A 7,765-nucleotide genomic window follows, 5' to 3' on the forward strand; every position below is an offset into this window, starting at 1 on the left:
GCAACCTCTCCTTATCTTAGTTTTGAGTTTTGTTGTGCCAAGTAAAGTCTTTGATAGTAAAGTAAATACTAGATTTGGATTACTGCGCAGAAACAGATTTCTTTGCTGTCACGAATCTGGGTCTAATTCTCTATAGGTAACTCATAAAATTAAGCCAATTTACGTGAGTGATCCTCAGATATGTACGCAACTTTCATTCAATTTGGGCATTTTCATTTGAGCAAGTATGGTGCCTCAATTAAATCCATCTTTACGGACTGTTCTGTTTTGACAGATTCTGCCTTTTATTTCGCATTGCCTCTTTTGCTATGTTGGATGAATTTCTTTGATCCATTAATGTCCAGTAGCTTTATGCAATGTCCAGAAGTGTTAAAAATGATTGTGTCACCTCTGAACATGTTAATTTTTATTGTGCACTAACCCTCTAATGAGTTGTTTCGAGTTTGGTGTGGAGGAAGTTTTCAAGGATCAAGAGAGGAGTATGATGCAATATGATCAAGGAGAGTGAAAGCTCTAAGCTTGGGGATGCCCCGGTGGTTCACCCCTGCATATTCTAAGAAGTCTCAAGCATCTAAGCTTGGGGATGCCCAAGGCATCCCCTTCTTCATCGACAACATTATCAGGTTCCTCCCTTGAAACTATATTTTTATTCCGTCACATCTTATGCACTTTGCTTGGAGCGTCGGTTTGATTTTGTTTTTGTTTTGTTTGAATAAAATGGATCCTAGCATTCACTGTATGGGAGAGAGACACGCTCCGCTGTAGCATATGGACAAGTATGTCCTTAGGCTCTACTCATAGTATTCATGGCGAAGTTTCTTCTTCGTTAAATTGTTGTATGGTTGGAATTGGAAAATGCTACATGTAGTAATTCTAAAATGTCTTGGATAATTTGATACTTGGCAATTGTTGTGCTCATGTTTAAGCTCTTGCTTTTGCACCCATTAATTAAGAAACACTTAGAGCTTGCTAATTTGGTTTGCATATTTGGTTTCTCTACGGTCTAGATAATATCTAGTATTGAGTTTTGAACAACAAGAAAGACGGTGTAGAGTCTTATAATGTTTACAATATGTCTTTTATGTGAGTTTTGCTGCACCGTTCATCCTTGTGTTTGTTTCAAATAACCTTGCTAGCCTAAACCTTGTATCGAGAGGGAATACTTCTCATGCATCCAAAATCCTTGAGCCAACCACTATGCCATTTGTGTCCACCATACCTACCTACTACATGGTATTTATCCGCCATTCCAAAGTAAATTGCTTGAGTGCTACCTTTAAAATTCCATCATTCACCTTTGCAATATATAGCTCATGGGACAAATAGCTTAAAAACTATTGTGGTATTGAATATGTACTTATGCACTTTATCTCTTATTAAGTTGCTTGTTGTGCGATAACTATGTTTCTGGGGACGCCATCAACTATTCTTTGTTGAATATCATGTGAGTTGCTATGCATGTCCGTCTTGTCTGAAGTAAGAGAGATCTACCACCTTAATGGTTGGAGCATACATATTGTTAGAGAAGAACATTGGGCCGCTAACTAAAGCCATGATTCATGGTGGAAGTTTCAGTTTTGGACATATATCCTCAATCTCATATGAGAATAATAATTGTTGCCACATGCTTATGCATTTAAGAGGAGTCCATTATCTGTTGTCCATGTTGTCCCGGTATGGATGTCTAAGTTGAGAATAATCAAAAGCGAGAAATCCAAAATGCGAGCTTTCTCCTTAGACCTTTGTACATGCGGCATGGAGGTACCCCATTGTGACACTTGGTTAAAACATGTGTATTGTGATGATCCGGTAGTCCAAGCTAATTAGGACAAGGTGCGGGCACTATTAGTATACTATGCATGAGGCTTGCAACTTGTAAGATATAATTTACATAACTCATATGCTTTATTACTACCGTTGACAAAATTGTTTCATGTTTTCAAAATAAAAGCTCTAGCACAAATATAGCAATCGATGCTTTCCTCTTTGAAGGACCATTCTTTTTACTTTTTTGTTGAGTAAGTTCACCTATTTCTCTCCACCTCAAGAAGCAAACACTTGTGTGAACTGTGCATTGATTCCTACATACTTGCATATTGCACTTGTTATATTACTCTATGTTGACAATTATCCATGAGATATACATGTTACAAGTTGAAAGCAACCGCTGAAACTTAATATTCCTTTGTGTTGCTTCAATACCCTTACTTTGATTTATTGCTTTATGAGTTAACTCTTATGCAAGACTTATTGATGCTTGTCTTGAAGTACTATTCATGAAAAGTCTTTGCTTTATGATTCACCTGTTTACTCATGTCATTACCATTGTTTTGATCGCTGCATTCATTACATATGTTTACAAATAGTATGATCAAGGTTATGATGGCATGTCACTTCAGAAATTATCTTTGTTATCGTTTTACCTGCTCGGGACGAGCGGAACTAAGCTTGGGGATGCTGATACGTCTCCGACGTATCGATAATTTCTTATGTTCCATGCCACATTATTGATGATATCTACATGTTTTATGCACACTTTATGTCATATTCGTGCATTTTCCGGAACTAACCTATTAACAAGATGCCGAAGAGCCGGTTGTTGTTTTCTCGCTGTTTTTGGTTTCAGAAATCCTAGTAACGAAATATTCTCGGAATTGGACGAAATCAACGCCCAGGGTCCTATTTTGCCAAGAAGCTTCCAGAAGACCGAAGAGAAGACGAAGCGCGGCCCTAGCGTGTGGGCCCCCCGTGACCCCTCTGACTCCGCCCTTCCGCCTACTTAAAGCCTCCGTCGCGAAACCCCCAGTACCGAGAGCCACGATACGGAAAACCTTCCAGAGACGCCGCCGCCAATCCCATCTCGGGGGATTCCGGAGATCTCCTCCGGCACCTCGCCGGAGAGGGGATTCATCTCCCGGAGGACTCTTCACCGCCATGGTCGCCTCCGGAGTGATGAGTGAGTAGTTCACCCCTGGACTATGGGTCCATAGCGATAGATAGATGGTTGTCTTCTCCTCATTGTGCTTCATTGTTGGATCTTGTGAGCTGCCTAACATGATCAAGATCATCTATCCGTAATACTATATGTTGTGTTTGTCGGGATCCGATGGATAGAGAATACTATGTTATGTTAATTATCAAGTTATTACCTATGTGTTGTTTATGATCTTGCATGCTCTCCGTTATTAGTAGAGGCTCGGCCAAGTTTTTGCTCTTAACTCCAAGAGGGAGTATTTATGCTCGATAGTGGGTTCATGCCTCCATTGATATCTCGGGACGAGTGACGAAAGTTCTAAGGTTGTGGATTGTCTGTTGCCACTAGGGATAAAACATTGATGCTATGTCTAAGGATGTAGTTGTTGATTACATTACGCACCATACTTAATGCAATTGTCCGTTGCTTTGCAACTTAATACTGGAAGGGGTTCGGATGATAACCTCGAAGATGGACTTTTTAGGCATAGATGCGAGTTGGATGGCGGTCTATGTACTTTGTCGTAATGCCCAATTAAATCTCACTGTACTTATCATGACATGTATGTGCATTGTTATGCCCTCTCTATTTGTCAATTGCCCGACTGTAATTTGTTCACCCAACATGCTTTTATCTTATGGGAGAGACACCTCTAGTGAACTGTGGACCCCGGTCCATTCTTTTATACTCGAAATACAAATCTGCTGCAATACTTGTTTTACTTGTTTTCTTGCAAACAACCATCTTCCACACAATACGGTTAACCCTTTGTTACAGCAAGCCGGTGAGATTGACAACCTCACTCGTTTCGTTGGGGCAAAGTATTTTGGTTGTGTTGTGCAGGTTCCACGTTGGCGCCGGAATCTCCGGTGTTGCGCCGCACTACATCCCGCCGCCATCAACCTTCAACGTGCTTCTTGACTCCTACTGGTTCGATTAAATCTTGGTTTCTTACTGAGGGAAACTTGCCGCTGTGCGCATCACACCTTCCTCTTGGGGTTCCCAACGGACGTGTCAGCTACACGCATCAATGCCCCCTCAGTTCTGGCCGGACGCCCTCTCCACCGCCACCCTCCTAGTCAACCTACGCCTGTGTCGCCCTCGCTGGAATTACACACCACATAACCTCCTGTTTGGCTCACCCCCTTCATACGACGGTCTCCACATTTTTGGTTGTCGTTGTTTCCCTAGTACCGCTGCCACCACCCCTCATAAACTCGCACCTCGCTCCATTCCGTGTGTATTTCTAGGTTACCCGGCTAACACCAAAGGCTACCGTTGCTATGATCCGGTCTCTCACCGCGTCATCACGTCCCGGCACGTGTACTTTGATGAGCAATGTTTTCCCTTTGCACAGGAACAGGTGAGGACTTCTCCTCCCGCGACCGACGGTCCGCGGCGTCGCGGCCCTACCTTGGTGGAGGTCCCTGGCTCGGCAGCGCCTCCGCGCGCTCCCTCTACTACAGCTGCGACGCCTTCCGTGACGCCCTCGAGCCCCGCATCGGGCGCCGCCGCCTCGCCCCCGACACCGCCCGCGTCGCCCTCGAGCACTGCCTCGGGCACCGCCGTGTCATCTGCGCCCTCGACCGCGTCGCCCTCGAGCCCCAGCTCGGGCGATGCCTCGCCTCCGGCCCCGCCTCCGCCTCCTCCGCCGCCGGCGACGGGCCCCCTCACGCGCGCCCGTGCGGGGATTCGCGTCCCGAGCACGCGGTACCCCTCGGACGAGTACGTCTGCACCGCGTCGACTTCCGCGCCTTCACCAGCCACGCCGTCGCCTATGCCCACCTCTGCCCGGGCTGCTCTCCGCGACCCGCAGTGGTTTGCGGCCATGCATGACGAGTTCGACGCCCTGCAGCGGAACCAGACATGGACGCTTGTTCCCCGCCCCCCTCACGCCAACGTCATCACCGGGAAGTGGGTTTTCAAGCACAAGTTCCATCCGGACGGTACCCTCGACCGCCACAAGGCGCGGTGGGTGGTTCGTGGTTTTCGCCAGCGCGCCGGCGTCGACTTCACCGACACCTTCACCCCGGTTGTCAAGCCCGGGACGATCCGCACCGTTCTTCAGCTCGCGGTCTCCCGCGCATGGCCCGTGCATCAGATGGACGTCTCCAACGCCTTTCTTCATGGCCATCTCGAGGAGCAGGTCTTCCGCCGGCAGCCCACCGGGTTCGTCGACGGCGCCCACCCCGACCATGTGTGCCTGCTCTCGCGCTCGTTATACGGGCTCAAGCGAGGCCCCACGCGCCCGGTACCGGCGCATCGCAGCGTTTCTTCACCAACTCGGCTTCCGCTCCACCCGCTCCGATGCATCGCTGTTCGTGTACAACAACGGCGCCACCACCGCGTACCTGCTGCTCTACGTCGACGACATCATCTTAATGGCCAGCTCCACGGACCTACTGCGCCAGCTCACCGACCGTCTTCGCGCTGAGTTTTCCCTCAAGGACTTGGGGCCTCTGCACTACTTCCTAGGCATCGAGGTCGTACGTCGCACCGACGGCTTCTTCCTCCATCAGTGCAAGTACGCCCATGAGCTCCTGGATCGCGCCGGTATGCTTAATTGCAAACCCACGGCCACGCCTGTTGATACGAAGTCCAAGCTCTCCGCTACAGACGGTTCCTTGGCCACGGACGCGTCATCTTACCGCTCCATCGTCGGTGCCCTGCAGTACCTCACCCTGGCTCGCCCCGAGCTGCAGTATGTTGTTCAGCAGGTGTGCCTTCACATGCACGCTCCGCGGGATCCTCATTGGGCTGCGGTCAAGCGGATCCTCCGCTACATTCGTGGTACCATGGACTTCGGTCTCTCTCTCCACGCCTCCACCGCCACGGACATCGTCGCCTACTCGGACGCCGATTGGGCAGGCTGCCCCGACACGCGTCGCTCCACGTCTGGCTACTGCGTCTATTTCGGCCCTTCGCTCATCTCCTGGTCGTCTAAGCGACAGCCCACGGTATCTCGCTCCAGCGCCGAAGCGGAGTACCGGGCTGTTGCTAACGCGGTTGCTGAGGTCTCCTGGCTACGGCAACTCCTCGTTGAGCTCTCATGTCCCGTCGCCAAAGCCACCGTGGTCTATCTGCGACAATGTCTCCGCCGTCTACCTCTCCGCCAACCCGGTTCACCATCGCCGCACCAAGCATATTGAGCTGGATATCCACTTTGTTCGGGAACATGTGGCGCTTGGACACATTCGAGTTCTTCATGTGCCCACCTCCCAACAATTTGCGGATATCATGACCAAGGGTCTTCCTACAGCATCTTTTGAGGAGTTTCGGTCCAGTCTATGCGTTCGACCAGGCGACGCTTCGACTGCGGGGGGTGTTGAGATACATATCTTGTATATCTGGATGTGTGTCCTCTGTAGTTATTGTATAGCGATACATATCCTTGTATTTACTATTAGGCCCGCCTCCTTCCTTGTATAGTCGAGGACGTGGCCTATATATGTACCGCCATATGCATCCGATCAATATATCGAGCATTGCATCTCCTTCTACACTTCCGTGTTGAGTCGATCTCCCCACCCCCACCCCTTTCTCCCCGCGCGGTCGAGCCTTTACACATGGTAGGTTTCTAGACTGTAGTCTTTCATGTGCACTTTGTCGTCACTTGTGCGCACACGGGGCTACTTTCTGGCCAGTCACCCATCCTCAAATTATTTCAGGTCAAACACGCTTAACCTTGGAGTTATTTAGAGATGAGCTCTTCATGACACACATATGCTCCATGTGTGGTCCCATCTTCAAGGAGCGGAGCACAATTAGCTCTTCGTGAAAGCATGTATCTAGGTGGAGAGGGTTGTCAAGGAGGCTTTTAACTACTCCATCCATCTCAGTTTACTAGTCTTCCCCGTACTTCTAGGTTGCCAATTTAATCTATATAATTTAAATTATATAATGAAAAAATTATATTATTAGAAAATAGAACATCTAAACTTTCTTTCTAATGATATAATTTTTCTAACATATAACTAATGCTAACTTGATTAAATTTGCAACCTAGGGGTACGTGCACGCCTAATAAACTGTGAGAGAGGGAGTAGCATGGATGGAGGCGTAATTTGCACATCCGGTCTTCGACAGCTTAATTAGGTATGTTTCATCATTTGTCATATGAAATAGTAGCTTTGTTCAAACTTTATTTTTTTATGTTTTTAGATCATTTTTTACTGTTGTGAGTTGTGTGCATCTCACTGTGCAGATATCAGATGCAGACTCTTCTACTAAAATGGGTTTTCTTCCACAAAATCTCTAGATGTAGGGATTTTATCCTATCTAGGAAAAGTGGATTAATAATTTATCTAGAGAAAATTAGCTTTTAAATCCAATGATGTCATTGGTCGCGAATTCCAGACAAAACTAGAGCTCCAGCAAGGCAATCCACTTTCACCGAGGTTTAATATTGTGGTTGATATGGAATATACCAAAAAAAAACCTCAAACTGGTATTGTGTGCTTTTGAGGAGCTCTCTTGATCTAAAATAAATTTTGACCAGAATAAATTGTTCTGTTTTGACAAGGCCCAAAGAGTTTTGGATGGTTTTCCTACTACCTTTGTTTGTGAGAGGGTGACATAGGCATCCCAAATGGGCCTGCCAAAGATAGTACCCGAGGTTTAATGAAGGCCCACTACCCGAAGAATAAGAAGATTCGGGAGCCCAAGATATATTAAGGAAAGTAGAGTTGTAATAGGAAGTGTTGTTTGTAATCTGGCGGGATGAGTTAGAAACCGTCCCGGACTATGTAACTTGTACAAAACGAAACCCTCGGCTCCGCCTCCTATATAAAG

The sequence above is a fragment of the Lolium rigidum genome, chromosome 2, assembly GCF_022539505.1.
Source record: "Lolium rigidum isolate FL_2022 chromosome 2, APGP_CSIRO_Lrig_0.1, whole genome shotgun sequence".
NCBI lineage: Eukaryota > Viridiplantae > Streptophyta > Magnoliopsida > Poales > Poaceae > Lolium > Lolium rigidum.